This window comes from Lissotriton helveticus, chromosome 7 (assembly GCF_964261635.1).
Source record: "Lissotriton helveticus chromosome 7, aLisHel1.1, whole genome shotgun sequence".
In the NCBI taxonomy this organism is placed as follows: Eukaryota; Metazoa; Chordata; class Amphibia; order Caudata; family Salamandridae; genus Lissotriton; species Lissotriton helveticus.
Window position 1 is genome coordinate 268,718,512 of NC_136068.1, and position 22,287 is coordinate 268,740,798.

The window sequence follows — 22,287 nt, forward strand, 5'->3', positions numbered from 1 at the left end:
AATTTTTTTTTTTACAATTAATAAAATATATCTTGATTAAAAATCTCATACAGTTCAGCTCCAATAAGACTAATTTCTAGTTTCATGGGTTTTCCATTGATTTACGCGCTCGTGTGCTCAGTCTCAAAAAAGTGCTGGTGCGGAAGATTAGTTCATCAGAATCCAAAGAAACTAACATTCTATAAGACTCATTTAATGAGATTGGTCTATATTTCTTAAAATAGGGGGTTAAAAGCCGTTTGATATATTTAAGATAAAATTTACAAAAGAATAGGAAATGCAAATCATCCTGTGAGCTGACACCATCACAGGGGCATGAATTGAAGTCAATACTGTGTCGATGCCCCAATGGAAAAGACAACAAAAATTTCACTGTACCCGCTCTTAGACGGAACAAAAGTGATCTCTCCCAACTAGTCATGGGTAGGGTGAGATACGGCGGGAGAGGTTGTCTGCACAATTCATTCCCTAGGTATTTTGCAACAGTTGATTTCTGGGATTCTCTGCCTATTCGTTCAGTGTTGTAAAGTGCATACAGTGCAATTTTAACCTCGACCTTATCCTTAAGTTCAATTGCAGTAGGGTCGGTAAATAAAATTCCCCTGTCCACTGAGCTCAGTGTTTTCGAAACTTCTGTGAGCCAAGGAATCGCCATCCCATGATCGCAATTTAAACAGTCTTTTATAATGTTTTGTGTAAGGGAGGCAGCATCATTCCTCCAGACTCTAATCCAAAAGAGTGCTGGTCTGGCTCTAATAAAGTCACTGATATATGGCAGGTTTAATTCACTGTGGCAAATATAATCAGAGGATGAAATCGGGGCACCCAATATTTTCCTACAAAAACGACTTTCCTCCCGTTGGATACATTGGTTGCTTCCTGACCCCCAGACCTCCGCTCCATATGAGGCAACAGGTAGGCACTGTAATTTAATTTTTTTTTTAATGGCTTTAGTTGCACCGATTTTCTTTGGGCGGGGGAGACTCATCACAGAATTGATGGCTTTCGAGAACTTGCTCGTGGCGTGGGCTAAATGCACACGCCACGAGCCGTTCGCAGCGAAAGCCAATCCTAAATAAGGAAATATAGGAACAGATTCGAGTTTGTCTGTACCTATCTGTATAGTGTTGAGCTTCCTTTTGCCAGGGCCACAAGACATAATAAAAGATTTTTTTAAATTAACCCACAAATCTAGACCCTCCATAAAATGTACAAAACTATGAACAAGGAGGCGAAGGGCATTAGGTGTGCGGGCCATAAGCACTGCATCATCTGCGTATAAAAGCGCTGGTAGGGGTTTCCCTAAAATTGTCGGGACATCCGTAGTGACTTTTTCAGGCAGTTGGATAAGCCATTAATATAAATGATGAACAACAGGGGTGCTAAAACGCACCCCTGTCTCACCCCCCTGCCTATGTCAATGGGTCCTGAGACTTCACCATCAATCCCTATTCTGACACGTGCTTTCAGGTCAGTATGGAGGTAGGCGAGGAACCTGACTAGAGTGTCGTCTAGCCCGTTATCAGATAGGATTTTCCAGAGTTTGGATCTATTCACTAGATCGAAAGCGGATGAAAGAGCCATAAAAGCGAGGTAGGTGGGAGATGATCGTGCAATGCTGTACTTATCAATTATTAATTTCAGATTCAAGCATTGCTCCACTGTTCCTACCCCACTCCGGAATCCCATCTGACATAAATCCAATAGGTCTATGTCTACGACCCATTCGAGCACTCTATTGTAAATTACAAGAGCAGTGGATTCCCTGGCCCCTATGAAACAGCATTATTCCGCCAGAATGAGACCCTCTGCTCCCTGGTTTTCCGATTTGCTCAGGCTGCTAAGGTAGGGATGTAGGAAACAGGAGAGGCTCTGGCAATTGCGTTTTGACCCTAATGAGAAGGAAAAACATAAACGCCTTCTGAAAGAGTATAAATCGGCGGTTATTGAGAAAAAAAGGCCCATTTTTCCAATCTTACGGCCTCCCTCAATTCCCCTAGGGAATTGTTTAAGATCGTTGATTCCCTTTCCAATCTCCAAACGCTGGATCCTATAATAGGTTCTGAAGAGCTGCGTGATAAGATCTCTACATTTTTCCACATGAAAATTGTGGATATTTACACCGCTCTTGAATCTCTTAACCACGAGCTGGGACCTCCACTCCTCCCTGCTTCTCTCACCGTCGAATACCAGGTGAATGACCCCAGCAGGAGCCTGATTAACTTCCCTCTTCTCACCTCTGAACAACTAAACCTGCTCCTCGACAAAATAAAATCTGGATCCCCCTTGGATCCCTGTCCTCTCAAGATCTTGAAGGATTGCAGGGAGGTATTATTGCCTTCTCTGTTAGAGGTGATGAATTCAGCAATTATTGAAGGCATTTTCCCATCCTCCTGGAAAATGGCGGTCGTCAAGCCGCTTTTGAAGAAGCCCTCATTGGACCCTGGAGTTTTGAAGAATCTCCGTCCTTTATCCCTGCTGCCCGCTCCGGCGAAGATGCTTGAGGCATATCTCAATCAACACCTGAGCGCTTTTCTGGATGCCTCTACGGTGGTCGTCAATAACATTCGTCCGAAAGTCGACAGTGGCCAGACTACCCTTCTGGTCTTGCTTGACTTGACAGCTGCCTTTGATACCCTGTCTCCCTCTGTCTTGGTAACACGGCTTAGGGAGATGGGCCCAGCTCTGAGCCTCTTGTCCTCTTTTCTTAATCAAAGAGAACAGAAGGTCAAGGTGGGTGAGTTCTTCTCGGCCGCCAAACCTGTGCAGTGTGGGTTCCCTCAGGGTTCCTCGTTGAGCCCTACACTTTTTAACATCTATGTGGCCCCACTTGCCAGGTTGGTTAGATCTTTCGGGCTGGAAGTGCTGTCATACGCCGACGACACCCAGATTATGGTCTCTGTCTCCCAGTCAGTGAGTATCTCCGCACTTAACTTCAGGAATTGCATGGAGGCAGTCTCTCAGTGGATGGTCCTCAATTTCCTGAAGTTAAACGGTGAGAAAATCGAAGTCCTGATATTTGGGGGCAATCAGGACATTTGGTCAAGTGACTGGTGGCCTTCGTCCCTTGGTGCTTGTCCTCAGCCTTCGCAATCCGCCCGTAATCTGGGTGTGCTGATAGACTCCACGCTCTCCTTGGACCTTCAGGTCAGTAGGACGGTTTCCACCTGCTGTGGTGTCATCAGGATTTTGAGAAAGATCGCACACTACCTCTCCCCAGAAGCTCGAAAGCAGGTTACTATGGCTCTTGTCTCTTCGAGACTAGACTATTGTAATGCGCTTTACTCAGGCATCAATAAAAAGCTTATTCAGCGCCTTCAGATAGTGCAGAATGCGGTCGCTAGGCTTGTCCTTGACGCCCCTAGATTCTCCTCAGCCTCTTTAGCCAGGAAGAACTTACACTGGCTACTGATCCAGGCTAGGATCTCCTTTAAGATCCTATGCCTTACCCATGGGGCTTTGTATGGCCAGAAGGCATAAGGTCCCTTTTGTCGTTATAGTCCACTACCAGAGCTCTCCGCTCCTCTAATAAAAAAACTTTTGTCTGTTCCCCGGGCCTTTAAAGCCAGGTGGGGTGGGAGGGCCTTTTTCTCCCTTGCTCCAAGGCTGTGGAATGCTCTTCCTCCCGAATTAAAAGGATAATCTTCCATTCTGCTTTTTCGTAAAGCATTAAAAACATTACTCTTCGCTGAGGCCTATCTTTAATCTTGTCTTTGGTCCATACTACCAGTAATACCATCATTTAGGCGCCTTGATGCCCTTGGGTTAAGTTGCGCGTTACAAGATGCCATTCATTCATTCATTCATAGAGTTCGGATTGACTCTATTAGGACGTTGAAGCAAGTATAAGAAATATACATCCTAGTGGGAAAGAGGAAAAAGGAAAGAGAAAAGGGAAAAGGAACTGTTATTCTCCTTTACTTCTCATCTACGACATTATAGAGTATGGTCATTTTACCTCTATATCTGATACTCTCAGTTAGTTATATATTCCTCTTATCTGCCCTCATTCTTTGCCCTCCATATTGCTTCGGAATTCAGATACTTTCATTTCCCATCACAATACAATGCTCTTGATCATAAGTAATATTATATATAGTTTAGATCCTGTCAGTTTAGCATGACTTGTTTGTTGAATATTTTTAAAATTGTCATACATTTTTGGTAGATGCCTTTGTCTAAAAAGTATGTGGATTTGTACTTAATTTCGCTTTTGTTCTTGTATAGTCAGTATTAAGTCAGTATTAAGCCAAAATGTTTGTTTGTTTGTTATTAGTAACAGTGAAAATATGTTATGTCCATGTTGCACGATATGTATTATTTATGTATGTTATTTTAAATATATATTTTTACAGCTCATTAAGTTCACGTGTTGTGAACAAAACGCGTTGGCTATCCTTTGCTATCATCAAGAAAATTAAAGAGTAGTCTGGAAGATATATGACTAATTGGACTGATTATATATATTGGAGTTTTAATCTGGCGGTGTACTCCATGTGTTTGTGTTGGACTTCTCTGACCTTTAAGTCTACCCTTTGGAACAGCAGGTGCCGTGTCTGTGCATGCAGTACACACATTTTTCAAGGACATTGGGACAAAGAGGAAGGTGTGGTTGGTGCTTTGGCTCACTGTTACTCCGTGTTTTGTATTAATCCTTATATTTTATAGATAATACATATGCTTCTCTTGATTAGAAATGTTTTAAAATAATGCACTGATATTGTAGAATGATGCACTTAACATATATTCATTGAACTTATAATGATCTTTAAGAAATACAAGTGCATATATGTAAAAAAGATTGTTATATATTTAAAGGTGGCCCTGCTCTATTTGGTGACGCGCACATCAGCATTTTTAGTAGCCCATCCAGACATGGTAAATATAATGTTTAAAACACAAGTTTTTATAATAAAACATGAAAATGTTTTAAAAACTGTACTTGGGTCACATTTGTGTACTGGAATTTAAAATAAAATGTGGCATGCAGTTAATACATTTTAAATGTGTGCCTAACCATAGTTATTGAAACTCAACACATATGCCCAGATTAAACTAAAATGATGCCTACGTTTTTCCAAGCTTTCAGCAGGATGTGCTTCACAAAACTTATGTCAATGCAATACAAAAAATTGTATCCTTTACCTGTGAAACCAATTCTTGATTTTCCTTTTAACGTTCCTCAAAGGCAGTAGTAACATTATCACAGTTTATTAATTTGAGCTGATTTACATCCCAGGGGTGTTCCATTGGTTTGTTCATAGGAGTTGGTCACTTGCAACCACATATGGCTTTTAGTTTCGAGACCTATAAGCGATTTTTTTTAACATGTATGGCCCATGAGATTCTGGGTAAAGTAAGGATAAAGGATAACCATAAAATCTGTAGTGTATTGTGCAACTTTTATTGCACATATGAACTTTATGAAAACTTAGAAGATATTTTCGGTGCAGGAAGTGTCCCGTTAGACTACAGAAACTACTTTTATTTAACATACGTAAAAAAGTATCTGTGTGTTATTTACAACATACGTCTATTTACTTAAAGTGAACTAGGCTGCAAACCACTCCCGGCCCTTATGAAAATTTCCAATGCAAAATGTGTTCCAATGGTACTATATGGGAGTGAGGTTTGGGGCTATGCAGATGTGCGTGAAATCCAAATAGCAGAAAATGTTTTCCTAAGAAAAGTGTTGTCGGTCCCCCCTTCTGCTGCTACTTTTAATATTCATGAGGACCTTGGGGTGGGTTATATTTAAGACCAGATTGCTGTTGCCCCTTTATTGGGTTGGCTGAGAATCTGGCCACAGCAGCCTCCAAATTTAAACCAACTAATTATTCAAGACTGTATGTCTTTAGATAGGGCCCTTGCTATCCCGTGGATCCGTTATGTTAAGACCCAAATTGATTCACTTGGCAACCCTGACTTGTTTACGAATCCTAGTGCACTTGGTAAGATGGCTATCAAGGCCATAAAGTCTCAGTTCCTGAACATGGCAATGTTAAAAAGGGAGGAAGCGGAATTGGTAAAACCCTCAGTTAGGAGTTTTGTAATGTTGAGCATAGGAAGAGGAATCCAGCCATACTTGACCTATATAAACAAGCCATACCATCTGTTTGTTTTATTGAGGTTCAAGTATAACATGCTCCCATGGTTATTATCATTCCCGAAAGGTTTTTCTAAAGAAGGGGCTTTGGGTCCTTGCCCCTGTGATAACTTTTCTGAGCAGAATACGCTACATATGGTTTTCTTCTGCGATTTGTGTTACCCTGCGCAAGAAATGTATTTTGCCATTGTTAAGGGGCTGTAACTTCGAGCAAATTAGACCAGCGTTGGCCTACTTGCAAATGCTTGGATCATCAGTGGTGTGCTTTGGGGTAGCCAGTTACATCACCGGGGCCATTAGGCGAAGAAACAAATTTGCAACCGTCCCCGTCCCTTTTATCTGTTGTGATTTTGATAGGAATTTGTGGTGTGACGACTTATATGATGAACTACTGGATTTTAAAAGGAGCCCTCGAAAGGCGACAAACTTTTTAAATTGTATATTTATATGCCAAGTGTTGTATATCTTGTAATATGTCGTAAACATCATATTGTGCCTTGTAATGGGATTGTTTAAATTATGAAATATTGTCCTGTGCTTTGATGGTTTTAAATTTTAACCGAATAAAGCTAATTTTGATCCCTGATCTCTGAACTGTTCATGTACATAAAATATGCTTGAAAATAGTTAAAATAGTTAAAACTTGGCACGTCCAAGTAATGAAAAAAACAAATTTAAAAATACGTTTATCACAATATATATCTTATATGCGTTAATTTGGTGAATTTAGTCCAAAACCACTTGGTTGCTAGCTTGGGAAAGCCCATTTATGAACATTGGAATGCACCCATGAATGACATTTTGTGCAAAGTAGGGACTAACACAACTTTCTGTTAATTTGCTTTTTATTCTTTGGCTAGCCTGATTTGGCTGGAATAATTGATGCCACTACTACAAACTGTGAGAATTTACCTTTGCTTACGAGGCAATACACATTGCAAACCTTTTTGAAATATAGGCCTTGGTGTGAATAAAATATAAGAAATGATGAGGAAGTGTTGTAATGTTAATTATGTGCATCAATATTGTAGAAAAAAAAGTCATGACTCCACTGGTCAAACCCCATGTTCTAATCATAAATGATGTGATTAGGGTAAATGGCAGATTCTTTTTCATATGAAATAAAGTCATATTTAAATTAGGAAACCCACTTTATGATAATGTTTATATATTTCACACATGTTCATAGAAACTCTGTCAGGGTACCCAAAAGGCGAAGCAATATCAAAGTCAAATAAGTAGTTTGATTGGTCATATAACTGACATAAGTTATTTGTATGCCTATCTATTATATTTATATTGCATATGGTAATCTTTCCACAACCAGAATTGTTTTCATATGTGCAACAATGTTGAAACAGTGCTGTTAAATCAGATTAATAAACGTGTGGAAATTGTGTGCATTCAAACCACTTCTGGCATGCCCTTAGAAATAACACAATTTGAAGGTAACCCCAACAATATGAAATGTACATGCTTCTTAAATTATGTAACATACCTACCAACTTTGTAACATTTATATAGTTTTGAACTGCAAAATATATTTGCTGTAGATTTTTGTACAGTATGTGAAGTAGAAAAACACTAAACCTTGTACTAATATGCTAAAGTGTCACACTTTGGGCATGTCAAACTAAAGTACAGCAGTTGTGAAAAATATAAAAAGGATTATATTAATTTCTTTAGTATTAATACATCATATTTTAATATATTATTATTACTTTTATTATTATTTTTATTACCATGATCATTATTAGTAGTATTTTTATTACTATTAATATTGATATTGAGATGGTTATAAGTATTATTTAATTATTTATATTTAATATTTATAATTTTATATGTATGCTCTTATTCTGCAGTTTCACTTTGAATGCTCACAGGAACACATATTTGTTTGATGTACTACTTGAATACAATGTTTAAAAACCAAAGGATTTTTCATACAAAAACTTTACTTTAACCATAGAAATGTATTTTAACTGTAAGTTCATTTGTTTGAGATAACTTGAATGCAGACAAATGATGTCAGAGTCTAATACACTATATTAGATGATCCTGAATTGAAAAGGTGGCTAGAGGCTTCAGGTACATATCTTTTGTGTATGAACAAGCAAGTACTGATGAAAGAGCTACTTCCTCCACAAGAGCAACACAGGCCACACCACTACCATCACCACGGCCACCACCACCGTCACCACCTCCACCACCATCTTATGTTCCAGCAGCAGTACAGCACCATCCCAAAGAAGACAAGCACATACTTGGAAGTTAAACCAATAATTGTACACAATTATAGTTGGATGTGTAAATTTTAATACTGCAATTAGATCAAAAACAGACAAATAATACAATTTATCATTATTTTAAGAGGATGTCTGGAAGAATTGTACACCATGACATGAAATCAATAATGGACAATTTTGAAGTTTGCTCTTTCATTGTTGTTGATATTCTGATTGCTGACTGGTACTGTAGAGGTATTGTTTTTGTACAGGTAGTTAATAGATTAGGTTTAGGTTTGTGTAAATTAGTTATAGATACTTTGTAATGAATATGCAATTAGATGTATGAATTAGAGGGAGTTGGTTAATATTTCACTGTGTATGAGCAAATGTTTATATTATTATTATATGTGTAGATTTCATTGCTGTTGATATTCGGATTGATGACTGGTACTGTAAAAATATTGTGTTTGTATTTATAGTTAGTAGATTAGATTTAGGATTAGGTTAGTGTACATTAGTTATAGATTAGATGCTTTGAAATGAATATTTGATTAGATGTATGAATTAGAGGGAGATGGTTAATAGTTCACTGTGTTTGTTGGTATGTGTATAAGCAAATGTTTACATTATTATTATATGTTCTCACAAGATGATCCTTCGAGCATGAGAGCACTCAACAGTGTGTGCTCGGCCCCGAGGCTGGATCGTAGCCCAATTATTAATTTTGAACACAAGGAGGGCGGCACAACTGGATACTTATTTAGAAGCTTTTATTACACAAACACTCCACCGACGCGTTTCAGCCTCACGGCTTTTCTCACGGTCAGCAAGTCCCTTTTTGCTTTTTGTTTATATACTGCCCCATCTTAGCCATAAGGTGGCATTATGGGATACGTAGTTTTTCAAGCATAATGTTGTAAACAATACATTAAAAACAGGTAAAGGACTGGTGTGCTCTGATTGTGCAAGTATAGTACTTAGCGTCCTTAGTTAAATTCATTTGTGGCTGCTTTTTGCGTTCATAATTTCTTTACTGCAGTGTTGGGTATAGTACCCTATTACAGACAAATAAAGTTTATGCTGAGTTCAAATTCACTCGAGGTGTATGTGGAGATCCTCTCCAAAGTTCATGCCTCTGGGGTGTTTTGTTCGGAATTGAATTATGAGACGTGATTCCATCTGTCATAGGAGACGGACTGTGTCTCCTCCTCTGTCTTGTCTGGTCAACATTATCAATCCATAGAAGTTCATGGCTCGCCAATCCCCATTTTGACAAGTCTTTAGATGTTTGGCTGTGGCATACAGCATGTTTGAGTTTTTTACAGCCCGGATGTGCTCCAATATTCTTTTCTTTAGCATACATATAGTGGACCCTATATATTTCATTCCGCATTTGCATTCTATCACATACACTACGTTCTTGGATGTGCATGTGATATACTGTTTGATCGGCATGTATTTTCCATTTGGTTCCATTACACTCTTCATTTTTATGCCTATTTTACATGCTTTGCATGTGGTACATGGTTTAAAACCCACATTTTGTTCCGTCCACCATTTCGGTTGTTGGTTGATCTGAAAGTGGCTTTTGACTAGTAGGTCTTGAAGAGATGTGTTTTTTTGTATGTGATGGAAGGATGTTTGCCTGCTAATGGCCCAATGTCTGGATCGCTGGTTATTAGATGCCAATATTTTTTCATTTTTTTTGCAATTAGTCCACTCTCTTTATTATAAGTGGTTATGAATCTTGGAGGATCCTTGTCTTGTGGGGGTTTCTTCTTTTCGATCAAAGTTTCTGCTCTGCTTATTTTGTCAACTTTCTTTTTACAGTCTTTCAATACATAGTCTTTATATCCTCTGGATTGGAATCTTGTTTTACTTTCAAGTATCATTTTTTCTGCATCTTCCGATTTTGAACAGTTTCTCTTTAATCGTACATATTCTCCATACGGAATGCTTTTAAGTAGTGATTTCGGAAGAAAGCTGGTGCCATGGAGAACACTATTGGTGGCAGTCTTTTTTCGGAACAGCGTGGTTTCCAATTTTCCTTCTGAGATATAGACCTTAGTATCTAGAAAGTCTATTTCTTTCTCATTGGTTGAGCATGTGAATTGGAGTCCAATTTTATTTTGATTCAGTGTGGTAAAAAATTTCTGGAATTGATCATTGGTCCCATTCCAGATCAGAAAAAGATCGTCAATATATCTGACCCAAAGAATTATTCGATCAAGTTCTTCCTGTTCGCTGTTGTTCCACACTATCATTTTTTCCCAATACCCCATGGTGATATTCGCATAATTGGGGGAGAAGGATATTCCCATGGCCGTGCCACACTCTTGCTTGTACAGATCATTGTTAAAAAGAAACACATTGTTAGTCAAGCATAGCTCTATCATCTTGAGAAGCATTGCTGTGTGTTGCATTTCTTTAATGCTGCGCTGTTGCAAAAAGTATTTGCATGCTTTCAAACCTACTTCGTGTCTTATTGATGTATAAAGTGACACGACGTCTATTGTCACTAAAAGATAGCTTGAATTCCATGGTATGTCCATTAAGATCCTCAAAAAGTCTCCGGTGTCCTTCAAATAAGAAGGCATGCTTTGGGCAATCGGAGCGAGAAAGGTGTCCACATACCTCGAGACCTTTTCATATAGTGAGTTACATGATGACACAATTGGTCTCCCTGGTGGATGAGTTAGTGTTTTATGAATTTTCGGTAAAAAATAGACACACGGAGTGATTGGATATTCCGTTGTCATGTATTTTCTCTCGTCTTCATTTATCAATCCTTTAGCTTGCCAGGTTTGTAGTTGTTCTTTTAAGTCGGACATCATTTTCACTATAGGGTTTGATTTCAATTTGCTATAGTGTTGAGAAATCTTTAACTGCCGTTCTGCTTCTAGGATGTAATCCTTGGTGTCCAGGATAACGATATTTCCCCCTTTGTCGGCGGGTTTTATCGTTATAGTTGCATTGTTCATCAGATCTTGAATTGCCTTTCTTTCCTTGATTGATAGGTTCTGTCTATTGTTGTCTTTAACCTTTGTAAGGTTATCTAGCTCTTCCATCATGGCATCAGAGAACAAGTCAATTTTATTACCTGGCGATAAAACTGGACAGTATCGAGATTTGTTCTTTAATCCAGTGTTTTTACTTAGATTAGTTTGAATGTCCATTTGTTCCAACATTTGTGAATCCGTTATGATGTTACCATCAGGGTTGAACATCGCTTTGAAAGTCTCTCTTAGGTCAGACAGTTGTTCAATGGTAGTAGTACAGCTCTCCTCAATTGCCTGTTCTGTGGTGTCATTTTCATGGTTTGATGTCACTTTATTGGCATGTATTTTAGCCAATTTTAATTTCCTCACGATATAAAGACTATGTATTGAAAGACTGTAAAAAGAAAGTTGACAAAATAAGCAGAGCAGAAACTTTGATCGAAAAGAAGAAACCCCCACAAGACAAGGATCCTCCAAGATTCATAACCACTTATAATAAAGAGAGTGGACTAATTGCAAAAAAAAAGAAAAATTATTGGCATCTAATAACCAGCGATCCAGACATTGGGCCATTAGCAGGCAAACATCCTTCCATCACATACAAAAAAAACACATCTCTTCAAGACCTACTAGTCAAAAGCCACTTTCAGATCAACCAACAACCGAAATGGTGGACGGAACAAAATGTGGGTTTTAAACCATGTACCACATGCAAAGCATGTAAAATAGGCAAAAAAATGAAGAGTGTAATGGAACCAAATGGAAAATACATGCCGATCAAACAATATATCACATGCACATCCAAGAACGTAGTGTATGTGATAGAATGCAAATGTGGAATGAAATATATAGGGTCCACTATATGTATGCTAAAGAAAAGAATATTGGAGCACATCCGGGCTGTAAAAAACTCAAAGATGCTGTATGCCACAGCCAAACATCTAAAGACTTGTCAAAATGGGGATTGGCGAGCCATGAACTTCTATGGATTGAAAATGTTGACCAGACAAGACAGACGAGGAGACACAGTCCGTCTCCTACGACAGATGGAATCACGTCTCATAATTCAATTCCGAACAAAACACCCCAGAGGCATGAACTTTGGAGAGGATCTCCACATACACCTCGAGTGAATTTGAACTCAGCATAAACTTTATTTGTCTGTAATAGGGTACTATACCCAACACTGCAGTAAAGAAATTATGAACGCAAAAAGCAGCCACAAGTGAATTTAACTAAGGACGCTAAGTACTATACTTGCACAATCAGAGCACACCAGTCCTTTACCTGTTTTTAATGTATTGTTTACAACATTATGCTTGAAAAACTATGTATCCCATAATGCCACCTTATGGCTAAGATGGGCAGTATATAAACAAAAAGCAAAAAGGGACTTGCTGACCGTGAGAAAATCCGTGAGGCTGAAACGCGTCGGTGGAGTGATTATTATTATATGTGTAGACTTTTTTACATGTGTTTTTGCAATTACCATGTTTATTTATGACATGATATGACTAAATCTAATTGCCGCTTATAACATATAAATTGCACAATTTAACAGATCTACTTATTATAACCAGAATACGATTCTAAATTAGACATAGTACCAACTGCAATTGTGCAAGCTTTGTTTGTGGCATTAGATACACGTTGAACTATATATCATTTATTAGAGATGTTATACATATGCTGTTGAAATGTTCTTTATTTTTCCTGAATTAAATGCTGAGTTAGCGAACAAAGTACATATATAAATGAAGTGAGAAAAATTAAAGCACTTTCAAGGCTAGCTATTCATGAAGGTAAATCCCACTTGAGTAATATACATGTGTAATTTACTCTTGCACTTTTGAGCGACTTTACTACTTTTGGTTATTATGAATTGAGTGTAAAATTACTCAGAAAATTTTGACTTACACATCTCCACTCTCTGAAAAAGAGGGTGGAGCCAGATTTATGAGTGTAAGTTATTACTGCCAAAAAGAAGCAGTAGTATCTCAGAACCACACATAGCCAACCACTGGTTCTACAAAAGTTAAATTGATGTATGATAAATAGTTAGATGATAATAAATATCTAAATATAAAACATATTTATTATTTTGTTTTAGAATATTTTTACAACCAATTTTGAATTTAAAAATAAAGTAACATAAATTTCATCACAATATAGTAAATTTGCTTATTTTTGCTCAAAACAATCTTATTTTTTATTTAACAATGACACAAAAATAAAACAACAGTAGGATATAAAATAAATACACAGCACATCACAGTGAGTGTAACAATCATTGTCATGTGTCATAAGCATTCGCAACTCACACTCAGAATTGTAGAGATAATAAAAGCAACCATCCGGAGCAAAGCAACTATGAAGTTGGCAATCATTGCCTCACACAATTTATAATACCATAAACGTCATAAACATTCTATATATAATCTTTAGATTCAAACATTAAGGTCCTAATTATGACTATGGCGGTCCGATGGACCTCTGTAGCCACAGTGGCTGTGCAGGCACAGCCGCACTGGCGGTCCGACCTCCCTATTACAAGTTGGGGAGTTGGACCACCATGGGCGGTCTTGAGACTGTAATATGCTTCGCGGTGCCACTGTGGCACCACCAAGCATATTGCAAGTTTCCTCTCCACCACGGTTTTCAAGGTGGTAAGTCCACCATGTATCTGTTGCCTCAGGACCATGGTGTGCCCCCCGTGTGTGCATGCACCCCCTTTCCTGCGCGGCATAGACTTTACGTGAAAAGGCTTTGGTGTTCCCATTCTGCGGCCTTTTTGTTAGGCACTGCTGTGGGAAAGCAAAAGGACCGCCAGCCAGACCACGAGTTACTCGTAATCTGGCGGCCAGTCGTAGCTGAGTTTAGTGGTCCTAGAGTGTGGCACTGGCGTGGCAGCCCATTCCAGGGCTGTCAAAATCATAATCAGACCCTATGTAACAAAGAGTATGTGCATTGAGAATGACAAGAAATTATATAGCAAAATATTTATGCTCAACCCAAGTTGTATGTCTTCAAGGTGTTTTTTTACTTGCCATAAAATTGTCTAATATGTGCCAGATTAATTTCTGAGGTGATTTCCAAGGAGTGTTTTGTAAAGAAATATTGTCAGAACTTCTAATAAAAGAAATCGATTCTTTCCAAGCAGCAAACTGCATGTGGTATTTTTCCAGTTTATGACAATCAGTTTACATGATAAAGTGAGCTTTAGGTCTAAAAGATGCCTATTAGTTTCTGATTTAAGTTGGGTATCGAGAGGGCCCGTCAGGAGGTAAGTAAATTCTTCTAGTGGTTGAATGTTAAATAGTGTTTTGATAAAGTCAAATACCTCGTCCAGAATTTTTTAAGTGATGGAAAATAGAAAATCACATGAGGTAGATTACCAGTGTTGGTATTACAGTTCCAACATGAGAGATTTTGTCTAAGATTTAATTTGTGTATAGGGGAAGGGGTCCAAAATGTTAAATGGAGGAGTATATATTTAGTTTGAGATAGGAGTCGGGTGATTTTGTCCAATTAAGTAGTTTACTTTTGTTCTAGTTATCTCCCTCCAAATTTTCCAGTAGTTTCCACAGTAATCTTGTTGATTTAGGTTGTAAAAGTTTATAGATTTTGGATACCTTATGATCAATTTAATTTTCTGATTTTTCCAAATAGAAGCCATGTTAGAGGTACACACATTGTTTTCTAGAAGAGAGTCATCTTTTAAGATAGCCATTTTAGTCGTATTCAGAATATAGGGCCTAATTAAGATGGCAGTCGGACAAGTGCCCAACTGCCATTGCAGTGGAATTGAGACCACCCGACAAGTAGTCAGCTGTCCCACCCGCCATATTTGGTAAGACAGCTGTGTAGGTGGTTGAAAACTGCATTTTTCTACTGTGGCTTGTACTGTGGCCCAGATAAGGCCCGCAGCACAAGCCACAGTAGAGAAAGGCATGTTTTTCAACATCCATGCACCGTGTGTCAGGCACCAATGGGTGCTTGCCACTCGGTGCATGGATGTTTGGTGAGCACAACATGTGCCCCCTGGCCATTTAGCTGTGGGGTCCCTGCTTCGAGCCCCCAAAGTCTGTTTCCATCTGGCTTTTCATGGCGGTAGGACGGCTATGAAAAGACAGTCGGAAAGGGACATCATGACGGCAGTGCCTGAGCAGGCATCACCTCCATTCAGGATCACGATTCCGATATCCGCCGAACGGGATCAGTAGATCCTGTCAGAGGCGGCAGTGGTCCGTCCCCCGAGATTCAACGGTCTGACTGCCTGCATTGTAATGTGGTGGTCGGCGCGAAGGGCTATCTGTTGGTGGGACCGACACCAACGCACTGTCAGTAGTGGTCCTACAAGCATTGTAATGTGCACCATAGTAAAAATGTAAGGGAATTGTCTTATGCATGGAAGTTGCCAGATTAAATTTTCAATAGGAAGAGTCAAATCTTCTAATTCTAACCACAAAGGGGCAGTACTCTACTTTTGTGTTAGCCACTTAATGTCCTGTTTGAATGGAAATGCCATTTGGTAGGTTCTAAAACTGGCCAAATGAATGCCACCTAGTTCCTTTGGCAGTCGTAGAGGTATGTTTACAAGCTCTATCACCAAAGGATTGTCATTTTTAATGTCGTTCTTGTTGCAATAGGGCTTCACCTTATTTACAAGGTGATATTAAGCAGCCTTTCATGCTACACTTAGCGTGAAAGGGGTGGGCAATGGGCATTGCGGTGGGTATTACAATTGGCAAAATTAAGACAAGGGAAAGCCTGGTCTTAACATGGCAAAACTAGGATAAATGCTTTATTTCTCCTTGTTTTTGCTGTTTCTATGTGTGCTGCATTGTGCATGCGTCCTACCTTCGAAACAGAACTAATGTCATCCATACCCCACCTTTCTTGTCCAAACCATACTCCACAAATGCTGGGGTCCCTCAAGGCTCTATCATCTTGCCCATGCTTTTCAACATCTACATGAAGTCATTACCGGTACTGATCAATTAATTTCACCTCATGTGCTATAACTATGCAGATGACACGCAAGTACTCCTTCAACTGGAATGCCCCAAAGACATCGGAAACTCGACAATTTTCAGTTGTCTCATAGCCGTGGATCAATGGATGAGTTGGAGCCATCTCAAATTGAATGCTTCCAAAACGAAAATGCTCACATGTGGCGATTGGAAACATTATGACCCGCTTGCCGCCTGGCCTGATAAACTGGGATCACTGCCTAAAGTTTCGAAGCAAGTAAGAAACCTCAAAATGACCATGGACTCCAAGCTATTGATGAATGCCCAAGTGAACAAACTAGCAAGATCAAGCTTTATTACTGTAAAAACTCTGCAACAAATATTCCCCCCATTCCACACAAGGTCCAAGCTACCATCTCCCTTGTTTTGTCCAAACTTGATTATCCCAATAGCCTCTACCACGGATCACCTTAAATGACTATGAAAAGACTACAGTGCATTCAGAACTCGGCAGCCAGACTACTCTTGCTTATCAAACCACAAAACCACATCTCCCGTGCCTTGAAAGCATTGCATTAGTTACCAATTGCTAGAAGATCCATGTTCAAGCTGCTTTGTATCACCCACAAAGTGATACATGGAAAGGGACCGCTCTTCATCAGAAATAAAATCACCAAACACATTTGTAATAGGAACCTCCACTCTAGAGTGGCACCTCGCCTCAAAATCTCAAGTGACAGGAATAAAAACATGGATGGCACATCCTTTCCTGTTCAAGCAGCCAAAATATGGAACTCTTTACCCCCAACATAAGATCCACAGACAACCACCTTATCTTCAGAAAACTACTCAAGAATTGGCTATTCCCACATAAGCACCATACGCAAACAGAAATATACAGCATATCCCTCTGTATATAAGCATTTATTTGTAATATAGATATGTATCTATATATGTGTATTTCTTTGTATAAACATGTTGAATAATTATGTTTAAATAAATAATAAATACATTTTTAAGTACAACACTTGAAAACCAGAGTTTATCGAATGCATCTTTAATCCACATATACTTACTTCCTTTATGTATCTATATACCTTCCACGTACATGGATCTAAGTATTTATTACTTTTTCCCGTTAAAAACCCCCCAGAAAAAAAACCATATTGATGCACTACCCTATTTCTCACCCTATACCTGTGTCAATTATTTTAATCTACATATACTTACTTCATTTATGCATCTATAAACTTTCCATGTACGTATGGAGCAATATATATTTATTACTTTCTTCTAATTCAGCATATCCAATGCACTACCCTATTTCTCACCCTATACCTCTCTCAATATATCTTCTACGTCAACTCTCTGACTCATCTCAAACCTCTTGCTACTACTCTTTCTAATGCACCACCCTATTTCTCACCCTATACCTCTATCAATATATCCTTTACATCCACTCTCTCATTCATCTCAAATCGCATACCACTACTGTGACACCCAAAATAGCCTTTTCTAGACTCTCCCTTACTCTAACCCTCCTTGCACCATCTGACAACTCTTTTACTGTACGGATCCCCCAAAACAAGCCTTTCGAAACTCTTCCCTCTGACTCTTCCCCTCCACATCCCTTTTACTCATTCCAAGCCACCCACTACTGCTATGAGGTCCAAAAAAAAAAACTCTAAATCCTTCACTCTTTTATCCCTCCACTATTCTTTTCAATCAAAATACCAAACTAACATGTCCGCTTCCCAAATTTCATATTTCACTATACTATTTCACCACTAATCCTTTATGGGTTCCGAGTGGTGTGCTACTTGCCAAAAAACAGCGCTTCATCTCCTCATTAAGGGTAGCAAGCACTATATAAATACAAACCTTTTTTCCCTCTTCCATCCCTCCGCTATCCCTCTCAATCCAAATAACTGACTAGTATACACCACTCAAATTACTTTCATATTTCACTATACTAATTCACCACTAATCCTTTATGGGTTCAGGAGGAGTGTACTACTCACTGAAAAAGCACTTCAACACCCCATCAGGGGTAACAAGCGCTATATATATATATATATATATATTCACTGAAAAAACCATAGGTTATAGACCATATATAGTTAGGAATTAGCATTTAGAAAACCTTATTTTACTCACACAAAACCATTGAAATTCCATATATAGTTAGTTGCACTAACTATATATCGCGCACCCGCAATCCACTGCTGATGATGTCACATATTACATCATTCATGACATGGTCAGTGACATCACTGATGACATCACTGATGACATCATCTAGTGTCTGTGTGTTTTTGTAAAGTTTAAATACGTTTTACATATTGAAGAATGACTGGATGGATGGAAGACTGAGTGTGTGTGTGGCTGGCTGGGAGGTGTGTGACGCTGTGCATATCAATGTGTACTTGTATCAGTGATTGTATAAGAGAGTAAGTATGTGTTAGTATATGTGTGAAAAGTATGGTGTTCTGTGTTTAACTATAGATGAGGAAATCGAAGTGTGATTGATTCTTCACAGGACTGACTAGGTGTATGAGTGCATATGATAGTGTTCTAATAATAACTGACTGTATGTATGAGTAATTGTATGGGTGAATGAGTGAATGTGTGTGTAGACGTACGAATCAGTGAGTGCGTATGTAGTAACTGGTATTGGTGTGTCATGATGTCATCAGTGATGTCATTTGAGATGTCATCAGTGATGTCATTTCAGATGTCATTAGTGATGTCATCAGTGATGTCACTGAAGTATGGTGTTCTGTGTTTAACTGTATAGATGAAGAAATGCAAGTGTGATTGATTCTTTACAGGACTGACTTGGTGTGTGAGTAACTCCATGGATGAGTGGCAGTGTGTGACTGTCTGCATAGGTGTATGAGTGCATATGATAGTGTTGTAATAATGAGTGACTGTATGTATGAGTGATTGTATGGGTGAATGAGTGAATGTGTGTGTAGACGTAGGAATCAGTGAGTGCGTATGTAGTAACTGGTATTGGTGTGTCATGATGTCATCAGTGATGTCATTTGAGATGTCATCAGTGATGTCATCAGTGATGTCATTTGAGATGTCATCAGTGATGTCATCAGTGATGTCACTGACCATGTCATGAATGATGTAATATGTGACATCATCAGCAGTGGATTGCGGGTGCGCGATATATAGTTAGTGCAACTAACTATATATGGAATTTCAATGGTTTTGTGTGAGTAAAATAAGGTTTTCTAAATGCTAATTCCTAACTATATATGGTCTATAACCTATGGTTTTTTCAGTGAATTTTCAAGGTTTTGTAAATGCTAATTCCTAACTATATATGGTCTATAACCTATGGTTTTTTCAGTGAATTTCATTGGTTTTTTAACAGCTAATATCTGTAGCTGTAAAATGTATTCTTCTTTAAATCCAAAAATATATTTTATATGTTTATTAATAATTTTTTTTTAAAATATTTTTTTTTCTTCGTTCCCGCTTCGCGAATCGGGAAGCTTCCCGTTAGCTGACCTTGATGCCGCGAAATAGACCGCGAGCCGGTAAACGTTTCTTTACCGCAACTGCCGCGTTAGAAAACAACATCGTGACGCCTCCCGTCCGCATGACGTTTCGCGTTGTCGCGTGATACGTCATATGACGTGCTACGTTAGCGAACTGGTACGCTTATCGAGTCGCAAAGCACAGGTTTCTGGAAGCAAACCGGGAGGCCCTGCAAAGCGCTTAACGTAAACACAGCAGGTCATGTGACTTGGTAATAACACTTTTCATTGGTTCATTTCACTTTTGGTTTCCTAATGATGTAAGACTAGGTCATATAATCTAAAATGAACACTTTTCATTGGTTGAGAACTATTGTTTTTCCCAAATGATGAAAATCCCTCCTTCTTTCCTCACTCTGACTTTCATCATTGTGAGAGAAAGACCCTTTGTTACCAGTGAGCAATGGCTTCTTTAGTAGCTTCAGCTGGTGCTTCCCCACCACCTCCACCACATCCAAGGAAGAGTGGACCACCTGCTCAAGTTATAATTCAGCATGAAGAGGAAGAAGAGGAACAGGACGACGAGCACGAAGAGAGGCACTTTTTGCCTGAGGAGCCCAGGACGTCTCACCGGAAAGAAAACTTCATTTGGCAATTTTTTAAAATTCCCAAAGGTCAGAAAAAAGTAAATGCAAGATACGTAACTTGCCTTATATGTCAAGATAGACTGTCCAGAGGGACCGACAAAAAATACAGTTTCGGAAACTACACAATGCATCGCCATATGACTAGGTGGCATCCTAACAACTACAGTGCTGCACAGTTTCGTAACGACCTAGATAATCTCCCTATTATGGCCAGAAGATCTGTTGTACCGGAAGTAACGGGACCAGAGGGCAGGGAGATGGTGCCAAATATTCAAACGAGATTTCATGAAGTAAAACACGTCTGCGTACATTGCAATGGATTCATTTGCTACGGAGAAAGAAGCATCACTCTGATCAACAGAGCTATTGACTATCATATGCAAGTTTGTACGAAACGCCCCAAATAATAAATACTTTTTTTTTGTTTTGTTGCTCCTGTTGAGCCCTTTACAATGAATCGTTTTCATTGCCCCCTGCAAGAAAAACCCCAAAAAATATAAAACTGTTCAGAAAAATTCAAAAAAAGTAAAAAAAAATTCAGAAAAATAATAAAACAAATATAAAACAACAAAAACAATAAAAAAAAAGTTCTTTTCAGAACTACCTCCCCGTTATTAAAAAATTGGTACAATATTTGGAACTGTGCCAACCTCTATTTCTCGTAGTTCGCTTCCCAGTTCGCTCGCCGGTACGCGAACCGGAAGTGAACCAAAAAAAAAAAAAAAAAAAAAAGAACAGTAAGTATAAGGGAAGGAAACAGACACTTATGTTAAAAGAAAGACAGCTATAGGGGAGTAAACTAGAGATACTATTACCCGTAATCCACTGCTGATGATGTCACATATTACATCATTCATGACATGCTCAGTGACATCATCAGCAGAGGATTGCGGGTTTTTTGGCAACGTGCCTTATCCACGGTTTAATAACGCTGCCTTTTGCTTTATATAAGTTTTCAAATTGTATGAAATATATACCAATAGGTCGTTATGAACCTTTAGGTAGTGCTTTTCTTCATGAGGTCTGGTCGCTTCCATACACATACAGATGTTTCAAAGATGATCAAGAAGTTTATCTGAATGGAGAGGAATGCACTGAGACGCCAGATCATTCACTAATGTGTAGGCACATACAGTTACACGGTTCATGCAACAAACACCGACCAAATATGGCTTGCGTGTTGCAAGGCACGCCAGTTCCTGCTATCATCCCCACGTTAAAGTTGTTGGAAAATGGTAGTTATTTGATGCTCAATAATGAAGATTGTTCTGGGTTAATTAAAAGTATTCCTTTTATCGTAACAGTAAGTGAACGGGTTATTTGCTGCAGAAATGTTCTATTTCCTCCCACACATGAACATAGGGAGTTTTCAATCTGGCCACAAATACCAACCTTGGGAGCAGATTTCAACGGCATGGCAAGAATAAGAGCTCTTTTGTCTCAGAGAGAGGTGGCCTTGAGTTCGGCCCGTGAAACTTTCGTGCTTCACATAGCGAACACCCGTACAGAGGTGCAGACCCTTTTCAATACAGATTCGCCTTTCCATTTCAGCAAGATGGTTCGGACTATCTTTAACGCGTCCTCCACAAAGGGCCTGGCGCACTTTTTTAAAGTTGTTACCAGTGGTCTCGTGACTTCATTTGAGAAAATCTTTGGAGTCATCCCTGCTTTCTTTCATTCTATTTTTTTCCACTGTGCTTCGTGGATTCCCATTTTTACTTGCATTACCAGCGGACGCTCTTGTGCTTTTTTACATTTTTAAATATGGATGTCCCTCCTGTGCAAGCTCCCGCCCTGCAGCTGCTGACACTGTTCCGCAATCGCATGCTAGAATATTATG